This window comes from Macrotis lagotis, chromosome 2 (assembly GCF_037893015.1).
Source record: "Macrotis lagotis isolate mMagLag1 chromosome 2, bilby.v1.9.chrom.fasta, whole genome shotgun sequence".
Lineage (NCBI taxonomy): Eukaryota > Metazoa > Chordata > Mammalia > Peramelemorphia > Peramelidae > Macrotis > Macrotis lagotis.
The window spans coordinates 301,202,382-301,226,586 of NC_133659.1; the positions used below are offsets into that span (position 1 = coordinate 301,202,382).

At 36.3% G+C, this 24,205-nt stretch overlaps 1 protein-coding gene across 2 annotated transcripts in view; it reads right to left on the reverse strand.

Moving 5' to 3' along the window:
* SLC6A15 (solute carrier family 6 member 15) overlaps positions 1–24,205 on the reverse strand; it is a 141,863-nt gene that overhangs the window by 37,133 nt on the left and 80,525 nt on the right. The window contains exon 1 of one of the 2 annotated variants that reach the window (XM_074226529.1): positions 22,727–22,985. The exons of the other annotated variant lie outside the window; for it this stretch is intronic. The gene's annotated coding sequence lies outside the window, so the exon portion shown is untranslated. Of the gene's footprint in view, positions 1–22,726; positions 22,986–24,205 lie in introns of those variants that run through there. 2 annotated transcript variants of the gene reach the window in all.

Genomic DNA, 24,205 nt, shown 5'->3' on the forward strand with positions numbered 1-24,205 from the left:
CAAACAAATAAGAAAATTCTCATTTTCGTTTTCAGTTATTTGTTAAAGGGAAATTCCTCAAAATCTGCCAACTAATAAAAAAGTCCTGGAGGATGCAAAGAAAGGGGAGGAAGTGGAGGGAAATAAGGGAAAGAGGAAGGAAATAGGCATTTAATAAACACTATACCATGTTCTGTGCTGGGAAATTCAAACCCTTTGAAGGTATTCCTATTATTTCCTTTTTGCAGTTGGGGAAACTGAGGCAAGCAGAAGTTTGTTTTTTTTTCTTAAGTGCCTAACTCATCATCACACAGATAGTAAGTGGATGTGCCCAAATTTGATCTCAGATCTTCCTAACTCTAAGTCTCCACCTAACTGCCTTTGATAGGGGTAGAAAATTTGAGGGCTGATTTTTATATTCTAATTCATAGGATATTAAGACTGGAAGAGAACTCAGACACTGTCTTAACAAAAACCAACATCATACCACTAGTTAGTAGCAAAGATGGAAATAAAATCCAAGTCTCTTGATTTTACCCAAATGCTTTAAAAACATACTTTAAAAGCCATTTAGGATTTAGTATATTAGCCAATAAATGAGCCCACCACAAACCATCATGGATAGGAAAACAGAAGAACTAACTTCCAATTCTAACAACTTAGACAAATCACCTGACTTCTCTCAGCCCGTTTCCTTGTTTCCTTTTATATAACATGATAAGATTAGACAACATGATCTCTAAGGCTCTTCCAAAACTGCAAGTCCTTGGGGCAGCCTGGTGGCACAGTGGCTATAACAAACACAAAATTATTGTTTGCTATATTTACTATAATTCATAATAGCTCAAGGTTAACATTATCTTATATTTACTGTATTTCATCTTTATGGCAAAAGTGATGTTTTTTCTTATATATTATATATATATTACCTATGTAGTTTATATATATATATATATATATTATTTACTAAAATCTTTTTTAAATGAAAATTATTTTAGGAAGTTATATATCGAGTACATCTAAACATAAAACTCACACAAGACATATGAATCACCAAGTATTATTGTTTTTTTCAGGATATAAAAGAAAGATAAAGGTCAAGAATAAACTGACATGTGATGAATTATACATTCATATGATATACTCTGGTCCTATTTACCTCTCCAGATTTATTCCTCCTGATTTCCTTTCATGTAGTCTCCATTCTAGTTAAATTGTCCACTAACCTGTTTCCTAAAAATAATCATCCATCTCCTGCTATGTATGCTCTTTCACATTTCTGAGATGGAATCTTTTCCTTCTTCCCCCTCTGGGAATCCCTAAGTTTCCTTCAAAAAACAGCTCAGGAACAATATCCTAGGAAAAACAACATCTTTCCTGATGACTCCATTTGTTAAGACTCTCTACTTCATGAAATTCTCTTGTATTCTTTTGTGTTTACTTTATATTCACTTATGTACACCATGTTCCAGTAGAACGTAAGCTCCTTAGTTTTTTTTGTCTTGGTAGTGACAAAATTACATGTTAATGTAAGGATAGAAAATTGTTAATCCCGACTGTAATGTGTGCTGCTTCAACCTCTTGGTTATCCTGACAATGTCAAAGTTTCAATAACATTTTTATATTCCTACCCTTAAAAAAATGAGATTGGGTTGAACTGAGCAATATCTTAAACCTCCATCCTAGAAACTTCAAACCCTCACCTCAGAATCTTTCCTTATAAACATGATAAGCAGGAGCCAGGTAGCCCCCTGCTCTTTTTGGTCCCCTTCCATTGAGATTCATAGCATGAAGGGCAAAGCAGCAAAATGAGGTGGCTTTCCTCATCAAGATTACCAGGGATCACTGAGGTCTCCTGGCCAAGCCTTGTTACCTCATGATGCCTCCTCCTAAAACTATAATAACATTTTCATGAATCCCTTTGTTTGGGAAATCCACTAGATATCCCCCAGGGTGACATCTATGTTACCTTGTTATCTCTATTAAAGTCTCATTTAGTCCTCAATTCATGACTTTGATTCATTTTAAGACTTGATATGAACTTCAGACTTATTAGCACTTAATTAGTGACTTAAGCCAAGGAGACCCACTCTTAAATCCTGCTGTCTCCTCTCTGATTCCATCCAAGGACACTTCAATATCCCACTCTGTATCTGAATTCTCCTTTTCATTTTGCCCTCTGAAATTCCCATTCTGAAATAAAAACAAATTCTGCTTCATTTTAAAGTTCTTTCTTTATTACCCTTCCATTTTCTGGCACTCTCAGAGAGGTAGGTCCCTGATATCATGGCGCTATGCTAGCCTTCTTTTCCAGTTCCAATTGGACCTCCTCTCTCCCCTAATTCAATGATCCCAGAGGAGAAGCCATCCCTTCTCCCTTCTCTCTCCTTTGTAAATGTATCTCCATCTAAATGTGTATCATTCAGTGCAAATCCTGTGGCTTTTTCCCCTAACAATCCTAAGAAATTTTAATCTTTTCATTTTTAACTCATTGAGTTCAGTGCAGAGTTCACAGTCTTCCTCTCCACCCAAATTTCTTCCCTAATATTGTTAAACTTTATGATCTATATTGAAGTTTTCTCAATTATTTTAGCCTTTCAGTTCCTTAATTACTTAACTTCCATTTCCCTCAGATGCATACTGGAATAGTCACACACTGGGTCTTCCTATCACCCATAAATATTTCATTTTCTCAGCAAATCAGAAACCATTTATTAAATACTATAATAGGCCAGGTACTTTACTAAGTGTGTGTGTGTGTGTGTGTGTGTGTGTGTGTGTGTATGTGTATATATATATATATATATATATATATGCATATATATATGCATATATATATATAATTAAAATATAAAGAAAATAAATATAAATATTTATATAAACATAAAGAAAATATAAAGAAAAAAGAATTAAACAATGCTGGCTCTCAAGAACCAGGGAGATTGACTTATCATGCTGCCTCCTCCTATGGCCTATTTATCCCTCTAAAGAGGGAGAGGAAGAGAGGAATAGGAGGAAGAAATTGAGTTGCCCAACTGGAACTGGCCAGCTGGATCCCTAGTGGGAAAGGCAGATAGGTGGTACAGTGGATAGAGCACTGGCCCTGGAGTCAGGAGGACCTGGGTTCAAATCTAGTCTCAGATACTTAATACTTACTAGCTGTTCGACCTTGGACAAGTCACCTAATCCAATTACCTTGAAAACATATGGGAGAGGGAGAGGAGGAAAGGGGGAGAAGAGAGGGAGAGAATGAAGGAGCTGAGTTGCCCAACTGGAACTGGCCAGTTGAATCCCTAGTGGGGCAGCTCATACTCAAAAGTTGTCTATCCTCAGGATGACAGAAGATGGTCCTAGATGTGGTAGGGTACCTTGGCCTTTTAAGTTCATTCATTCAGTGATTAAGGCTAGGCAAGAAAGAGGTAAAGAAAGATCTTTTATATCTAGTTAAAAATCAGTCATTCTAGGAGATGAAATTACTCAGGGTTTCTGCCCAAAACAGAAACAATTGCTAGTATCTTTAGAGGCTTTGGATACAAGATAGGTATAAAGCAATTAAGCCATGAGAAGAAGGATTATACTGGGAAAAGAAAACAGAGGCATTAGAGAAAAAGAGTGTTTGAACACTAAATAATATTATTCTCAACATATTTGATTCAAAGAGAAAATAACAAAAATTCCCAATTGAATTTAGACATTTATCTTACCCTAAGGGAAGTAGGAGGGGAAAGAGGAAAGAAAAGAGAAGAGGGTGATAAAAAGGAGGAGAAAACTAAAAGTTAAAAAAGAGTAAAAAGGAACAAGAAGAAGAAAAAGGAAGGGGGCAAATAGAAGGGAGGGCAGATTGATGGAGGCAATAGCACAAGTAAAATGTTGGTGAGGAGGAATAAAGGAAAAGGAGAGAGAAGAGTACAAATGGGAAAGATAGAATAGAGGGAAATAGAGAGTTAGTAATCATATTAATGTGAATAAAAGAGAAAAGATAGCAGAGTGGACTAAAAAACAGAATCCACATTTGAAGCAGAGAAATTCACACCAGGTAAATGTAAAAGGAGTAAAATATATTATGCTTTAGTTGAATAAAAAAAAAAGCAGAGATAGCAATCTTGATCTCAGACAAAGCAAAATCAAAAATAGATACATTAAAAGGGATAAGGAAGGAAACTGCATCTTTCTAAAAGGTGCTATAGGTAATGAAATAATATCAATATTAAACATATATGTACCAAGTAGAATAACATCAAGATTCTTGGAGGAGAAGCTAAAGGAATTACATATAGGAAGATATAAGCAGCAAAACTATATTAGTGGGGAATTTCAATCTCCCTTTCTCAGTATTAGATAAATCTAACCACAAAATAAACAAGGAAATTAATGAGGTAAAAAAGTTTTAAATGAGTTAGATATGATAGAACTCTGGAGAAAATTGAATGGAACTTAGATAAAAACTGACCATACATTAGGGCATTAAAAACTTCATAATCAAATGCAGAATTTTAAATGCATCCTTTTCAGGTCATGATGCAATGAAGATTACATGTAATAAAAGGTCACTGAAAACTAACTGGAAACTAAATAATATAATTTTAAAGAATGAGTGAATCAAACAACAAATAATAGAAAATAAATCAACAATTTCACCCAACATATGACAATGATGAAACATCAAACCAAAACTTGTGGGATGCAGCCAAAGCAGTTATTAGTGGAAATTTTATATTTCTAAATGCTTAAATGACTAAAGTACATAAAGAGATCAATGCAACTAAAAAACTAGAAAAAGAACAAATTAAAATGATATGAAATACACATTATGTTGATTAAAATGAAAGGAATAGCATGCAAAGGCATCCATCTCACTGCATCTTCCATAACTGTCATAGACCCAATGGCCTGATCATATAGGAAACAGGATTTCTGGTGTTAGTTTGTATACAGTGGGAGACCTTAGTCTTTTAGATGTAGATCTTTCCTATATAACTGAGGCACCACAAAATTACAGTAATTGCCAGGCAGAATATAAGTATGATATTTTTATGGTGACAAATTTAAAGGGTTAAGATAAAGTTAATCTGTCTCTCAGTGGTATAATCAATTTTATGGTGATAATCTTTTAACAGTCTAACAGTGAAGTTGGATTGTGTCTTGATGGTCTGCAACCATATTTCCCCCAGAATCCAAAGACTTTGGTTTCCTAGAAGCTGTCATGGGAATAATGCCGTCGCATCATTTATGGTCAGAACCACAATGGTCAGAATCTGATCATCTTCTAAACCTCCAACTTTCATCCTTGATTAATGAAAACATTCTTGGAAAATGTTTCTGATCTGGTCTTACACCAGTTCAAGAATTTCACCTCTAGCAGCACAATAAGAATGCCCCCCCCACCATCCTTCTTAATTATAAACCATGACCCCAGTTCCAAAATAACAAAATGGAACTGGAGAGGGAACCTGAGAAAAGGTTATAACATCCAAGGAAAGCAAATTATCTGCTCCCATCTCAGGGAGGCAGTGCTGAAAAATAATAATACAGGCCTCTTTCAAGGTCCCATAATTGAAATAAGTACACTTTAAATACTTTAAGGAAGTTCTAGTGAAGGGCAAATCTGCTGCCAGCAACCACAGCAATTTCAATATATTAAAGCTGCTGCAGTTAAAAAGCTCAAAGGTGGACCTTGCAATCCAGTTGGCAGTCTGCCCCAAGGCAAGCTTCCATCAGTTCTCTTAGCTGAGTGTCCCATGACCCGAAAGTATTTACTCTGACAATATCAGAGGAATCAAAGTAGACACAAGTCACCTGGATACCTCAGGTAAATGACAAAAAAGATTTAACTTAGAGCAATGTCTGCCACACAGCAGAAGCTTAATAAATTCTTATTGGCTTGCTTTGAGAGGATCTATTAAGACAGTGACATTGAAAATATAGGAGAAGAGAAAGATCTGTGACTTTGCTAGATAAAATGAACAAGGATTCAGTAACTATTTAGAAATGAGAGTTAACCAAAAGGGAAGAAAGACAAACTCCAAGATTTTGAGCAAGGATTAATTAAAGGTTGGTCCACAAACACAAATAGTGCAAGCATAAAACAAAAAACTTTTGGGAGAACTATAAACTCAGTTTTGGATGTTGAATTTAAAATGCTCAGTAGCATGCAAGTAGAGATGGCCTATAATTATTTGGGAATACCAATCTAAGACTCAAATGATAGGTTAGGATTGGCTAAGGAGATTTTGACATAGAGGTGGTACCAGAAATCATGGAAATGAACAACAGGGTCACAGAAGAGAAGACAGACTAGAAAGATGAGAAAAGAGAAGGAATTATTAGTTTGATGGGAAAACAACCAGAAGAGAGCAGTCTGTGTGAAGCCAAGAGAAAAATATATAAGATACTAGTTCTTAACTGGTGGTCCATTGACCCCCAAGGGATCCATGGTTATATTTCAGGATGGAATAGATGGGGAAAAAAAAGTTCCTATCTTTATTTTAACTAACTTCTAACTAAAACCTGACATCGCTTCCAATTAAGATTTTTTTTTTAATTTATTCTGAGTTCATAGGCTTTACTAGATTTCCAAAGGGCTCTAACACACCCACAAAAAAAATTAAGAAATTCTAATCTAAGAGGATGGAATGGTCAATAGAAAAACTACAACTTGCAATTTGGGTATCTAAGGAAAAGATGAAAAAAGTGCCCTCAAATTAACTCTCTAATTCATGATGTAAAAATAAGGCAAGAAGTAATTAAGATACATTTAGTTGAGTGGGAAGGAGAATTAGTTACTAAAGGAGCTTACAGATGGATGTTGTTAACAATTTGAGCCATCTGGTAGCTTCCAATTTTCACTAATTATTGCTTCTAAGTGCTCAACTCAGTTGTTTCTATACTGACCTATCAACATTTAGGTTAATACAATTTGAAATAGCTCTCCAACCCTTCCATAGATCAATGAACTCATTTACATGGGTTTTTCCTGCAAAGAAGATGCCTACCTATCCTATGTACCTCTAATCTAAAGTTTTCCCATAAATTTACTATAATGTGTTCACACTTCTCTCAAAGTCAAGTTCTTTATGGGAGGTAAGAAGTTATTCCCCAAACCACCCGGAGCCAAAAGTAGAGGCCTCAAAAATGCTTCCCCCTCTCCCTCTCTCCCCCTCTCTCCCCCTCTCTCCCCCTCTCTCCCCCTCTCTCCCCCTCTCTCCCCCTCTCTCCCCCTCCCCCTCCCCCTCCCCCTCCCCCTCCCCCTCCCTCCCGTCTCTCTGTCTCTCTCTCTCCCTCCCACTGTCTCTGTCTTTGTCTTTCTCTCCCTCTCATTCTGCCCGTCTCTGTCTCTCTCTCCCTCTCTTCCTCCCCAATCCCCCTCCATTAATTATCTGACTCTTAATCATCAACCAGTCTGGTCCACTGGGGTTGAAGATTTCAGTTTGAATCTCTCCTTCTTACTATTTTAGTACTAATTGTTGTGTCCAAATTAAGTGGCAAGTCTAAGATTAAGCCTGTTCATCTCATGCCACTCTCGGAGAGTGTCTAAGGTGCTGGTGTTTAGAAATTTCTTTTGTGAAAGTTTGATTTTTATTAAAACCATGGTTAATGGTTAAAATGCTAATGTATGATTGTACCATAATAGGGGACACATGGGCAACAACTTGGAAAGGTGATCTAATTATACTGGAGCTTATTTTTACAAATGCTACATTAGTCCTCCAGCAGCAAGATTTGTGAGTGAGAAACAGTGAGACAAATAAAAACTGAAACACAGGACAAGACAGAGAAACAAAGAGACCAGGCAAAGAGAATGTATTGTCCCTAGGATTTCTCACTGTCCATCAGTATAGTAACATTGTGGAAACCATCAGCTAGAAATCAAATCAAGGCATCTGCCATTACTGTGCAATGGTCTGAAAAACACAACCAAACCCCAAGTATGAGAACTGAGAGAGTCCAGAGTAGATTGGCCTTACCAAGGTCTGGGGAGTAAATGGGACTGCTCTGTCTGCCTACTTGCCCATCTTGGCAGCAAGGAATACAAATGTACTATAATTAAAGAACATCTGCACTAGCAAAGTGAAGAAAAGAGCACAGGAGCACAGACAGAGATGGAAGGCACCGTAGAAGTCATCCCCCTCATTGTACCGATGAGTTGAGTCAGGCCCAAGAAGGTGAAGGTACTTGTCACACAGACAGTAACAAAGATGGCATTTCAATTCTCCTGACCCTAAAACAAGTTCTTTCCCCTGTACTCCACTGCCTCTCAGCTGCTCAAACAAAACCAGTGGTACCCACCATAGAGGGATTATTAGCCTTTATTATTCAAGTCAGGTACAAATTTACCAAATAACTGGTCATCACTCAAGATAATATCTCTCTCTAAACTGCCTCTTTGAATTTTTGTGCTGAATTAGCTGTTGATTAACACAATACATAGCAACATACCCCTTAAAAAGAAAATAAAATGTAGACCAATGGTTATTAAAAAAAATAATCTGTATAGATGCTAATCCAACAGTCAATTTTACAAGTCCACTGAGTTCATTTTTCTCTTCTTTTTCCGAGTTTCTATGGTGGAGGTAGTGTTTTTGTTGTTGTTTGGGGTTTTTTGCGAGGCAAATGGGGTTAAGTGGCTTGCCCAAGGCCACACGGCTAGGTAATTATTAAGTGTCTATGGCCAAATTTGAACTCAGGTCCTCCTGACTCCAGATCGGTGCTCTATCCATTGCGCCACCTAGCCACCCCTAGGTAGTACTTTATTCAGTTGGTAAACATAGTAGAACTTTTAGTGTTAAAAGAAGGCCTATTTTTTCACATTAGGATGTGCAAATGACAAGTTTTAGATATGCCAGAACACTAATTCCTTTAATCAGAATTTGAAATAAATCAGTCTACAAAGAAGCCTAGAAAAAAAAGAATGGAAAAATCAATGTATTGATAGAGATAACTTAGAGATAACACTATCAGAGAATGGATAAAATCTTTCACTAAACTTATTTGGAGTATCTCAATCTGTAATTTAATTTGTGTAAGGCTTGTCCATAGAAGCAACTTCCTTTCTAATGCAGATCTGCAGTTGCATGAATGACTGAAAAGCACTTATTCATCATTTATAGCAGGCAAAATGTTGTGTTCAGTGAAATAAGATAAACCCTGCAGTTCTCAAGGAACTCAATTTCTAATGGGAGGGGTCACCCTAAAGGGGCAGGGCAATGTCCAGTGGTCTGGATATAGAATAATCCTTGATGAAGGATATAAAGCAGAAGAAAACTATTTTCCTGATCTTCAATTACTGTGGATACAAAAGCAGCTGGTCAGCAGCATGCCTACTGGGGTTGCTTCTATGAGAAATGATTATTAATAACTAATATTTCAGGGAGATCCAGAGTTTTCCCCCTTTTCCAAAGTCTTAATTTTAAAAGTTTGGTCTCTCAAAGGACATTACTGATAATGACACTGAATTAACTTCTCTTTCTGACTCAACTCAACCCTACAAGGACTGTAGTCTCAGGTGAACTCCATTCAATCAAGCCCAAGACTGGGGGAGTGGTCTTAGTATATAGAGATAATGTCTCTCTCCATGGGAAATGTGACATCACTTTTAGAATCTCATTTTAATATATAACTCACCTCCTATTGTGTTGACCAATCAAAGTTGATTGCCACTCCTATTCCAAAAAAAAAAAAAAAAGATAAGCTTTGAACCTACCATGATTATCTTTTGGTCTAAGAGAAATGGTCAAATGACAATCCTTTTACTTAATAAATGCTAGCCTTACTAACAAAATGATTAAATTACCCAGAAACTACTTCTCTCAGAGCTTTTCAAGATCACACTTACCTAGATAATGGAGAGTTGGGAAGGAGGATATAGGATTTACCAAAAAGATAGAGGTGCTAATTCCACTCTCCAATGTATCACCTTCCAGCTCTCCTTTGGAGTACCTGGCTCTTTCAAACCCACTCCCAATTAGCCTGCAGGCTCCTCTAAAGCAGGGACAATCTTTTTTACCTTTTGTATTTCTAGTATTTAACTCTAGACCTGTATTTCTAGTATTTAACTCTAGACCTTGGACACACTATTAAATGTTACTAACTGCTTCAGTTGGGTTGGCCTCAGCAAGAGCTGCTGTTGGTGATGATGGTCTGGTTGATACTTCACAGGGATTGCTTTCTGGATTATGGGGAGATACTAAAGCAAAATCCACTTGGACATGAGTGGAAGTGGTAGAAAGTTAAACAGACAGAATTTAGATGACAGATAAAGCATTATAGTCTATATGCTCTTTAATATGGTTATATAGTAATCTATAAATGTTTTTCAGTATACTTATAGTCTAAAATTGTTCTTTAATATTGTTATAGTCTTTAAGTGATCTTCAATATAATTATACAGTTATCTGTGTTCTTTAATAGTTATAGTCTATGTGTTCTGCAATATACTTATAATTTATGTTTTTTAATATTGTTATACAGTAGTCTACAAGTTTTCTTCAATATTGTTATACAATATGGGGCAACTAGGTGGCACAGTGGATAGAGCACCACCCTGGAGTCGGGAGGACCTGAATTCAAATCTGCCCTCGGACACTTAATAATTACTTTGCTGTGTGGCCTTGGGCAAGCCACTTAACCCCATTGCCTTGCAAAAGAAAAAAAAACCTAATATGTCTTCCAAGATAGTTGACTAAGATGATAAGTAACTTGGCTAGGGTCACACATCAGCAGTTGTTATAAAGGAGAGAAATGATTATTAAATAACCAATTATTAGGGAGATCCAGGCTTTGGTTTGGGGCTTTTTGCTGTTTTCCCCCCTTCCTAGATCCTCATTCTCATCTAGGTCAAGCCTGTATCTGAAGGACTTTATTGATAGATGAGACTGCCCCAATCCCAGAGGTACACGTCTTTCCATTCTTTGTAGGAGTATCCCACCCAACTAGAGAGCATTACAATTATTTAAATCTATTCCAAATGAAATCCAACTCACTGTGTTCTAATCAATGATCAAAGTCATATCCCCCAATCTATCATTAGAATATGTTCACCAGGTCATTATAATACTCATTTTTCATTCATTGTTAACCAATCAGAGTTGTTACCACACTCAGGAACCAGGAACACTCACTCTTCCAAGAGCATAGGTATGGATTCCATGGGGGGGGGGGGCGCTTTGCATTTGAGAATGCCACTAACCCTTTTTATTAATTATTGCTAGAATAATTTTAAAAAATTAATTATCCAGAAGCTATGTCTCTCAAACTTTTTGTCACATAAGTGACACGCACTCAGGCCTTCTAGTTTTACTTACTTGAATACAATTCTCTATTCACTGATCCAATTTTCTCAGTTACATGTAATTATAAAGTAGAAAATGCTCCACGTGTACTTTCATGACTCCAAAGCAATATATCATGATTATTATTATCAAGAAAAGATTCAAAATTTCTCAAGTCTAAGTTTGGATTCATTTCAGTTTATTAAGTTAGTATATTAGATTAAGCTTTAGACCTGGAATCAAAAAGATCTGAGTTCAAATCCAGTCTCATACAATTAGTGGGCATGTGATCCTATTTAAGCCATTTAAACTGAAAAGACTTGATTTCCTCATTGGTACAATGAGCTGAAGAAGAAAATGTCAAACCCCTCCAATCTCTTTGCCAAGAAAACCCAAAATTAGGTAACAAAGAGTAGTACACCACTGAAAAATGACAACCACAAATCAAGAAAGTGCTCTGTTGTCAAACTTGTAGACAATAGTTTGGAGAGATTGCGAGCAAAAATAGGAACCGATAACAATAATACAGGCAAGAGGTGATGAGAGAGAGTAATAAAATAGGGTGGTGATCCTATGAGATAAGGAGATCCAATGCAATCTGACTGCTTATATAAGGTAAGAAAGACATCCCTCATGTCTCATGACTGAGGAAGACTCAGAAGTTGTAAACTGGGTGACAGAAAAGATGGTAGTGCCCTCAACAGAACTCTTGAAGAAGGGGAGAGTTTAGAGAAGATGTTTGGCGACCTGAAGTTTGAGATACCTTCAGGACATCCAAGTGGAGATCCCTAAAGTCTGCTGTTGATCAAAGAGTGTAAACTAATGAGAAAGATTAGGATTTCAGATACAGAAGTTCTCTGCATGGATATAGGAATAGAACTCATGGAAGTTGATGAGATTTCCCAAGATATACAATATAGAGAAAGAACATAAGTCGGCTCAAGGTAGAACTGTCAGCATCAGATTCCATCAACGTATCAAGATCCCTGCATGGTAGAGACTCCGTAGGACCTAGACCTAAGACCACAGTCAAAATTCAGTCTCAGACACTTACTGTCACTGCAAGCAAGTCACAACCTCTCTCTGCCTCAGTTTTTTCATCTGCAAAATGGAAATAATAATAGCAGCTACCTCCCAGGTTGTTACAAAAAGTCAAATAAGTTATCTGTAAATCATTTTTCAATCTTTAAAGCACTACATTAATGTTAGTTGTTATTCTTTTTATTATCTCACTACCAATAGGACCAACTCCTGGAAACAAACTTTCTAATTCACAATACTACAACTACCGAAAAGTCTACCAAAAGAGGGTGATGTTTTCTGTTTGCAAATTGTGTCTTGCCCAACGAACCTTTAAAGAGATGCTCAATTATTACCTGATAAATTTTTAAATGTTTAAGGATAGGAATAGACAAAGGAATCCTACCAAACTCCTTTATAAAACAAAAATGGTGCTGTTACCTAGACCAAGAAAAATGAGAGAGAGAGAGAGAGAGAGAGAGAGAGAGAGAGAGAGAGAGAGAGAGAGAGAGAATTATTTTTTGCAGATCTATAGTTTTGTGTGTGGTCATTTTGTTTTATTATATTGTTATGTAAATACTTGTTTTATTCCATAAATTAAAAATAAAATGAATAAATGTGAGAAAAAAAGAAATTATAGGCCAGTTTCACTGGTTATTGTGGATGTAAAAATCCTAAATAAAATACTAGATAGGAAAAAATTACAACACTATATGAATGATCTAACAGAACCTCAGATCTAGAAGACAAAAATAAAGAACTCACCAAATTTGCAGAATTGACTACATTAGCATCAACACATATGTTTTTAAAGACATTGGTCTACATTTTATATTCTTTGTAAGTTTGATCTTAGAACTATGTTGCTATGGATTATGTTAATCGGCAGCTATTTCCAAGGAAGTTTGATTTAAAATACTAACCTGATTTTCCTCATGGAATATTTGCTCAGGGGGAAAGTAGGTGAGATTTGTTGGAAAAAATCCAAAATTTCACTATGCCAAACTAAATGACAATAATATTCTGCTATGCAGTTTCCAACTTCAAAGTATCTTTTATTAATAACCTCTAGTCTAGACCCCTAGTGATTTCAGTGCTACAAAACAGATATCAAAAACCCTGGGCTTCACTGTTCAGGAAACTTTCAAATGAGGTATGAATCACATTAAAATGTAATTGGGAAATATTTAACAAAATAAATAAAAAGCAATAGAATGTTTAACAATCTTAATAGGTCTTTTTTTTTTAAGTCAATATGCAGTGTTCAGGGATTCTTACATATAGTATAGTTGCCCCTGTTTCTATTTGAATTTGACACCACCACTACTCTAGTGACTCCTCAGGTGAAGAAACTCCCTCTACAAATTCCCTCTCTGTCAAAGTTAATATACTGTTCTATTGAAGTTCTCAAAGGAGTCTAAGATGGGACTCTGCTAAACTGAAAAGATAAAATGGGGAAAAGGCAAAACACGATATAAATGAGTTTCCTTTTCAGAAATGGATCATTCTGGAAGAAAACAAAGGAATCTATAAAACTGATGCATATAAAATGAAACATTTTTTCCCTTTTAATTTCCCAGATAAAATTGATACTGTATGCCTGAAGAAAAAAAAAGTTGGCTTAAAGAAAAAAAACTAGAGATTTCAATAAATATGCTTAAATTATATACATAAAATTATGTAAATTAATGATAATATTTAAAATGAATAAATATTTAATAAATGAAACAGTACTCTATTAAAATAATAAGTTAAATAATTATTTCAAAAGTACAAATATAGAACTATACCAGATTTTAAGGCACGTTTTGCTAAAGATTAAGTTCCCTTGAGGCCCAATTCATGTCAAAAGGAAATATGTCCCCCTAAGCTACGATCAATATGTACCAAGAAACACAAGTCTCTAGTCCTCTTTACCTACATATTATTTAGTCTATTCTTGCTGTTCAGTCATTTTCAATACTATGCAACTTGTCTCTTTCTTTTCTTTTTGTAAACTGTGTCTTGCCCAATGAACTCTTCTTTTTTTTTTTTTTAGGTTTTTGCAAGGCAAATTGGGTTAAGTGGCTTGCCCAAGGCCACACAGCTAGGTAATTATTAAGTGTCTGAGACTAGATTTGAACCCAGGTCCTCCTGACTCCAGGGCCGGTGCTTTATCCACTGTGCCACCTAACTGCCCCCGCCCCCCCAATGAACTCTTAAAGAAAACTCAGTTACTACCTGATATTTTTTTTAAATGTTTATGTCTAGGAAAAATAGACAAAGGATTCCTATCAAACTCCTTTTATAATATAAAACAAATATGGTGCTGATACCTGAATCAAGAAAAAAAACAAGAAAGAAAATTATTTTTTGCAGAGGTGCTGGAGTGGTTTGCCATTTCTTTCCTCAGCTCATTTTACAGATGAGGAAATAAAGGCAAATGGGGTTAAGTGACCTCCCAAGATTTTAATTCATGATTCCAAGTCTGATATGCCATTCACTGAGCTGCCCATTTATTCCATTAGATTCAATCACCATCCCATCCTTCAAATGTTTTGAGATACTGCTCTAACAGAATGTAAAAAATAAGCTTGAAAATCCCACTACGTATCATTTGGTTAACTGCTTATGTTATACGATATTGCACAACTGCTTGTTTTTGTTTTTTTTCCTGTCAATGGCAGAAACTTAATATTGACTTGAGAGACCAACTGGGAGTAGTGTTTGACCAAAACGGAATGCCTTCAATACCTAAAAGGTAATCATATGAACTAAGGCTAGAGAGGTCGATGGGAATCAGTTATAGACACACTCAAATGTCACTAGACAATAGTGAAGCCACTAAAGGATTTTGAGCAGGATTTTGAAACAATTTTGAAAGCTATGTAAAGGTCAAATTAGAAAGAGGATAATTTAGAGACATCAAGGATATACCAGTAGTCCCAACCAAAAGAAAAGACATTGTAAATGGAGAGAATGAGACAGATTTGAGAGAGTTGTGATCCTATGGAACTGCACTACCATTACAAATTCGTTCCTCATAATACTAACCATACTATCTGATACCAATTGCTAATTAAATTTGGAATTTCATTGTTGCCTTCATCATCACTGTGACAATCAGAAAAAAGAGTCTAATGCAATAATGAAAGTCTTTCACAATAAATAACAGCCAGATGTATTCACATCTGTTAACTAGAGATTACTCTAAAATTAGACATTTGAAGACAGCTTGTTTTTTAGAATTCTGATGACAAAGACTTTGATTAACTGAAAATATATCAGCAAAAACTTCAAAGAGATCTATATGGCTAGATTAAGACTTTGATGCTTAGTGCACAATTACTTAAAAATTAAAGAACAATTCCTTCCAGGGCCCCCCGCCCTTTGAGTAAGTAATATTTGGATTATTTCTACTTCAACTGATTATTCTAAGCCAGAGGTTTCATACCCTGGCTATACAAATATTCTGGAGATCTTAATGTTGAGCATAGGAAGAAGAAACCAAGAGAACATTGTTCACATTAACAACATCATTTTGAGTTGAACAACTATGAGGCTCCTCTCAGCAGTTGGGAGATCAAGGACAACCTTGGGAGACCTGTTATGGACAATGCCATCCACATCCAGAGGAAAACAAAACAAAACAAAACCAAAGAATCTGAATGCATGCTATGCTCACTTTTTAAAAACTTCTCATGTTTTTCCTTCCCATCTCATGGTTTTCTTTCATTTCCCCAATTCTAAATTCCTCTTATAATAAAATGAATAATATATAAATATGTTAAACAGAAATACACATTTACAACTCTTATCAGACTCTTCACTGCCAAGGGGAGGAGGGAGAGAAGGGAGGGTGTTAGAAAAATGTGCAACTTATAAATTTGCAAATGGATTTATGTTGAAAAACTACCAAAGCATGAAATTGTAAAAATAAAGTAAAATATCAATTAAAAATTATTCTGAAGTTCTACTAGAAGTAAAATAAATTATAACTGGAAAACATCTTTTAAAAATAAAAATAATAGAACATATATAATTTTAATCTGTGTTTTCAAAGATACCCAAATTCTTTTCTGAGTTTGATACCAGATCTCTAAGCATTTATATAGTGACTGGAACATGCCAGAAACTGTGTTAAGCTCATTATAAATATTAACTCATTTTATCTTCACAACAACCCTCAGAGGTAGATGGCAGGTATTATTATTATAATACCCATTTTACAGTTGAGGAAACTGAGGTAAAATTATGCAGTCACACAGCTAATAAGTGTCTGAGGTCTAATTTCAATTCAGATTTTGACTTCAGGCTCAGAGTTTGAATGAACATTACTGAGACTTATTAAAGACTTTTTCTTTAAAAAGGCCAAGGTCTGGGGCAGCTAGGTGGTGCAATGGATAGATCACTGCCCCTGGAGTCAGGAGTACCTGAGTTCAAATCTGGCTTCAGACACTTAATAATTACCTAACTATGTGGTCTTGGGCAAGCCACTTAACCCCACTGCCTTGCAAAAACCTAAAAATAAAAAAAAGACCAAGGTCTCATATTGTATTCAGGGCCATCTCCAGTCATCCAGAAAAATGGTTACTGGAGGGCACCCCCCCACACCTCACTTCAATCCAATTCACTTGATTGTCACAATATTACTTCCTTGATGTCATGATCCCTTTTGAGAACAAAGGACAAACAATGCCTCTATCCATTATACCACCTAGCTGCAAGCTAGTTGTAATATAATAAATAGTTGCCTAAAACATAGGAACTATCCAAAAGTCCATGGAATGCCCTAAAGAAAGGGGGCTCTTCTCCAGTCCCACCCCTATTTCCCAGATTTTCAAACAAAGGAGGGATGAGCTCTTGTTAAATTTGCTGTTTAGGAGATTCTTGTTCAGGTATGGTTGAATTAGATGGCCTTGGGGGTCCCATTTAGCATCTGTGATAACTGTGATAATATAAATAAGATTCGATTTATTTCTCTCATCTGTAAGTTTTATTATGAGAAGCGACAATTTGACATCCATAACAATACTGGACCCATTTGACACCTAGATAGTGAATGTATGTGAATGGTGGGGTGGGGAATCATTGGGAAATAAATATAAATGCATCAGTATAAATAAAATACTCTAGGCTCTCCTCTTTAGATGCTTCATCAACCAACCTGGTTTCCTTAGCATTCCACTCCTTGCCTTTGCGCTTTCATAGGCTTTCACCTACTCCTGTAATAAACTCATTCTTCCTACACCTTCATATTGGTCTGATCAGCCACCCTCAGACACACTGAACCTTGTCTCAGACAGTGACATTGTTTTGGTTGTCTTCAATAATAAAAGGACAAGGAGAAACTCTTAGAATTTATCTTCATTCAACATTCTGTTTAGCTTAAGCTAAACATCCATCCAGTCTCCAAATTACTCTCTGCTAGCTCAAACCCTGTTGAAATGATTTCTCTCTCAGTGAAAATTCCCTTTCATTTACTTATTAATATACAACACTGTATCTCGTTGACCAAGAATCTTCTACATGGAGACCTGAAGGGAGGAGCAATGCACTGCATTCCATGGTAACCCATGCAACTAATTTGTTGAGAGAGACAGAGACAGAATCACAGAAAATATAGATAAACAATAGATAATGACATAGGAGGTGTAAGGGTTTTAAAAGTGATCATTCTTAGACAGAGCTACACAATTCTGAGTTTTGCTGGAACAAGATTAAATTGTCATTGGAAAATATTTAACCAACACATAAAAATACAAAAGACCATTATATTTTAAGGACAATAAGTATTTTTTCCTATATCATATTATCTCATTAACCCTGAGGACTAATTCCTATTACTCATTTTTAAAATGAGCAAAATGAGACTCAAAAAAGTAGTGAGCTTGCCTAGTTACATAGTTAAGTGTCTGAGGATGAATTTGAGTTTGAATCCAAATCCAGTTCTCTATCCCATACTTGATCTGTCATTTATGTGTCTGTTTTTTAATCACACATGTATCAATCTACATGTACCAGAGTTCATTTCACTCGATTCTATATTAATGGCATCTCCCAATTCCTAATAACCACCCTGGTGTCATCAGAATTTTTCAAGGTTTTTGAAACTTTGAGTTTTCTATTAAGTTCTAGCAAAGCCATAATCAATCAAAATATCTATTGGTCTTCACTACATTGTTAAGACACTGAAGACAAGCCAAAGACTATACTTTAACCCCCCCCCTTAAATCAGCCTTCATGGGCTTTTGTAAAACACATTACTTGGCAAAGTCAACTAAGGTTAATGTAAAATGATGCCCCAGCTCAGAATCAAAGGAAATAAAGCAAAACCAAAAATGGACTCGATCTGCATTTATTAAGTATCTACTACATATATCAGGCTCTGTGATCACTGAGCACTTTAGGATTGTTATCTCATTTGATAAGAAGAAATCAATGGGTGAAAATGACAGAAACCAAAAACTATTTCCTTCTCAGTTTAAAACCAGACTGTACTCCTACCCAACCTTGGCATGTGTTTTCTCTGCAGTAAATTAGCTTGGAAGCCTGCTGATCATTATTAAACGAGGCTTTCAGCAGAAAATATTCTTTGATATCAGATGTATTAAGCAAATGAATTAATCATTCAAAATTACCAAAGAGTAGCAGTAACCTGCTTTAAATCACAATTAAAAACTGGAACTGCCTCTGTAATGTCATTCTGATGATTCCCCAGACTAGCTATACAAGAAATTTCTGCCTAATAGTAGCATTTGAACAATCAGTTGCTACAGAGCATAAGGCATATGGGCATACCGGGAAATATTCAAGCTTATGTCTATGAGTATATAGAAAAAAAGGAAAGCACACGCAAGGGACAATGAGTAGTACTTGGTTTAGGGACAAAATGACCAACCAATTCATGAGGACCCATTAGCCTGCAGGCATGGTGCTATTCCATCAATCAACAAACAGTCCTTAAAAGCTTACTGGCACCAAGATATTGGAAAATATTAGAGAAACAAAGAATGACAAAAACTGTAATTACCAAGACAAAACTAGTCTCTGTCCTCAAAGAGCTTCCTTTCTACCTAATTTATCCCTGGTAAAATTAATACTAACAAAATTTTAAGCCGCTATACATAATGTTTAATGAAAAAAATAAAAATAAACCTCAAAAGATTTGTATTGGGGGAGTAAATTCTAAAACTTAGTGATTTTTGTCACTATTCTGACATATTTAAATTAGGCACTACTAACTAGCTATTTTAAGTGTATCTCAGAGGTATAATCTTTTTTATTAAGCAAAAATTCTGCTCTTTCCTTCTCTAATTTAAACATCTATCAAAGGAAGAGCCAATCACCTTAACATTTTTCGTATCTTGAAATAAATATAGATTCATATAAAACATTGCTCTGATACAGTATGTGGAAAAAAGGTTTCTAAATAGGAAAAATACTTGTTTTCATAATTTCTTGGATTCTCCAAATATGATTGAAATAAAGAGTCCTTTTAGGCTCTTGTGACAAGAATCAATACTCTCCATTAAAAATAATTGAAAGAGCTCAGACACTTAATAATTACATAGCTGTGTGGCCTTGGGCAAGCCACTAAACCCCATTGCCTTGCAAAAACTAAAACTAAAAAAAAAAAAGGGCTGTGTGGCCCTGGGCAAGGCACTTAACCCCATTGCCTTGCAAAAACTTAAAAAAAAAAAAAAAAAAAAAGGACCTGTGTGGCTTTGGGCAAGCCACTTAACCCCCCAAAATAAAAAAAACCCCTAAAAAAAATAATTGAAAGGATAATAAAGAAAATTTCAGGGCAACAAGTGGATAGGCTTTGTTCATTTGATGAAAGTGGAGAAAGAGCTGATTAAGATGGCTAATTTATGTCTTTATATCTTTTTACCAGCCTAAACAAGGGTGGGGCAGCAGAAAGAAAAGGAGGGTCTAAGTTGGAAACTTTACATACATACATATACATATGGTTGCCCAAGGCCACACAGCTAGGTAATTATTAAGTGTCTGAGGCCACATTTGAACACAGGTCCTCCTCACTCCAGTGCCTGGTGCTCTTCCCATTACTGTATTTCAATATAAATAGTTTTTTTTTATATTGTATTGAATGCATTTGAAAACATGATTCTGAGAAGGGGCTCTATGAAGTTTCATCAGACTTCACACAAGGATCATGACATTCAAAAATGGTTTAATGTCTATTTAGGTAAAGGGTAATCAATCCCTAATGTGTAAAAAGCAACAGTCACCAAAAATTCAAAATCGCAAAATTTTGTAATAATAGTAATAATAATAATGTAATAATAAAAATAGAATAGAATAATAGCAATAATGTAGTAATATAGAATAAAATATGATAATAATAATGTAGTAATAATAGAATAAAAATATAATAGTAATAATAAAGATAGAATAGAATAAAAATATGATAGCAATAATAATGTAGTAATAATAAAAATAGAATAATAGAATAAAAATATAATAATAGTAATAATAGTGTAGTAATAATAAAAATAGAATAAAATTAAAATATGATAATAATAATGTAGTAATAATAGAATAGAATAAAAATATGATAGTAATAATAATAATAAAAATAGAATAATAGAATTAAAATATAATAATAGTAATAATGTAGTAGTAATAATAAAAATAGAATAATAGAATAAAAATATGATAGTAATGATAATGTAGCAATGATAAAAATAGAATAATAGAATAAAAATATAATAGTAATAACAGTGTAGTAATAATAAAATAGGATAAAATAAAAATATGATAGTAATAATAATGTAATAATGATAGAATAATAGAATAAAAAATATGATGGTAATAACAAAAATATAATAATAGTAATAATAATGTAATAATAAAAATAGAATAGGATAAAAATATAATAATAGTAATAATAATGTAGTAATGATAAAAATAGAATAGAATCAAAATATGATTGTAATAATAATGTAGTATTAATAAAAAAGAATAATAGGGTAAAATATAATAATAATAATGTAGTAATAAAAAAATAGAATAAAATAAAAATATGATAGTACTAATGTAGTAAATAATAAAATAGAATAGTAGAATCAAAATATGATAGTAATAATAATATAGTAATAATAAAGATAGAATAGAACCAAAATATGATAGCAATAATAATGTAGTAATAATGAAAATAGAATAATAGAATAGAAAATATGATAGTAATAGTAATAAAAATAGAATAGAATAAAAATATAATAGTAATAATAATGTAGTAAAAATAAAATAGAATAATAGAATAAAAATATGATAGTAATAATAACATAGTAATAATAAAAATAGAATACTAGAATAAAAATATGATAGTAATAATAACAGTAATAATAAAAATAGAATACTAGAACAAAAATTTGATGGTAATAATGTAGTAATAATAAAAATAAACTATAATAATGGTAATAATAATGTAGTAATAATAAAAATAGAATGAAATAAAAATATGACAGTAATAATAATGTAGCAATAATGAAAATAGAATACTAGAATAAAAATATGATAGTAATAATAACATAGTAACAATAAAGATAGAATAGAATAAAAATATAATAATAGTAACAATGTAGTAATAATAAAAAATATAATACTGGTAATAATAATGTAGTAATAATAAGAATATGCTAATAGAATATAATAATAATAGTAATAATAATGATGATGATGATGATAATAAAATAAGTAGGAAAGCCCCCCCCCCTCCCCGACCTCAGAGGGTGGGCACAAGGCAAATCCACAAGAAACAAAAATGATGCTAGGAGCCTTCAGTGTACACTGTGCTCCCTCCCACCGGAGAGCGCAGCCACACCAGCGCGGGGAAAGGAAGGTGGTCCGGCTTTAACGTGGAAAGTGGGGGGGGGGGGGGGGGGGCGAAGCCTCCAGATAAAGGAAAGCGAGGACGGCGCTTGATTTGCATAAGCACCCAAACATTGCTGACGTCACGGTGCAGCAGCCCCGGCCCCGCCCAGGCTTTTACTCCAGCCATTCTGGCGGAAGGGATGCGGGGGGAGGGGGCGCCCGAGCATCCGCTCCAACGGGGAGTAAATATCGGGGAACTCCCGCCCGCGGCGCGGGGCGCCCCTCCCCCGGGCCGGGGGCTCGCCGCCCGTGTCAGCCCGTGGCCGCATGCCAGGGCGGCGGCTGCTTTCCCGCGGAGTGTCGGGGGGGCTCCCGGCCCCTTCTCCCCCGCCCCGGGCCGCGGCAGGGGGCTGCGATGGGCACGGGGCCCGGGGCGCCTCGGATGCCCGCCCGCCCGCCCCACCCCAGCCCCCCAACAGCCGCGCACCCACGCGCGCCGCGGACAGCGCGGCCCCCCCGGGCGGCGGCGGAGGGCGCGGGCGCGGGGAGGGGGCTCCGCCTGCGGGTCGGGGGCCCTTCCCCAGGGGCGGCAGCCCCGTGCCGCGCCCCGCGTGCCTCCCCCCCGGGGCGCGGGGCCCCCTTACCAGGCAGCCGGGTCCGGGGCACAGTCGGGGCGGCGGCGGCGGCGGCGCCCGCAGAGCCCGGGCCGCGGGGTGGAGGCTGAGGGGGCCGCCGCGGGCCGGGCCGCGCGTGCAGGTGCAGGTGTAGGTGCGGCTGGAGGTGCGGGTGTGCGTGTAGGTGTAGGCGTGCGTGTCGCCCGAGGCGAGGCAGCGCAGGACCAGCCAGTGTGTGTATGTGTGCGTGTGTGTGTGAGTGTGTGACGGAGGCGCACATGGGCCCGGCCCTCCCATGAAGCGGCTGTTTAAAGGCAGCGCCGGGGAAGGGGGGCGCGGGGGGAGGGGGCGGCCGAGCCGCCGGAGCGGGCAGCGCGGGCAGCGCGGGCAGCGCGGGCGAGGCCGGCCCGGGAGCGCCCCGCCGGCCTGGACGCACGGCCGTCCGCGGCGCCCCCCGCGGGCCCCCCGGGGCCCCGCACCAGCCCGCGGCTCCCAGCCCCCGCGAAGCGCCCCCGGGCTCTGCCCTCCCAACGCCGAAGCACCACAAGAGGGAAAAACCCGCCTTCTGGGGTCCGGGCGGGGGAAGACACCCCGCAGCCCAGCGCCCGCGCCCCCTCCCGCACTCACTTAGACTCACGATTCCGCACAATAGCGGCCTTAGTCACTTTCTATTTCCATCTAGATATATATTGTATGTATGTATATGTATGTATATATGTGTGTGTGTGTGTGTATGTATGTGGCTGTTTTTGCCCTTTGACTTGTCTCCCCGTTAGACTGTAAGCTGCCGGAGAGCAGGAATGGTTTGATTTCTTTGTTATTTATCTCACAGAGACCAAGCTCCATGATGACGGCTGTTAAATGTGGCTTTAAGCACTGCATGCTGAGATTTTATAGAGAAGCAGAGGCACATAACTCTACTATAGATATGATACAAAAAATATATAATATAATGTAGAGCCATCCATATCCATGTACATATAGAGAGATAATATATACATTATAAAATAATATAGAGATATCCATATCATGTACATATAAAGATAATATACAGATATCCACATCCATGTACATATATATAGATAATATAATACATACATTATAATATAATATAGAGATATCATATGTACATATAAAGATAAGATAATATACAGATATCCACATCCATGTACATATATATAGATAATATAATATATACATTATAATATAAAGATATCATATCATGTACATATAAAGATAAGATAATATACAGATATCCACATCCATGTACATATATAGATAATATATGCATTATAAAATAACATAGAGATATCCATATCATGTACATATAAAGATAATAAGATAATATAATATACAGATATCCACATCCATGTATATAGAGAGACAATAGATATAATATATATAAAGAGAGAATATATATATAGAGAGAGAATATATATAGAGAAATCCATATCCATAGATATATAGAGAGAATATATAAATTATAATATAGAGATATTCATATCCATG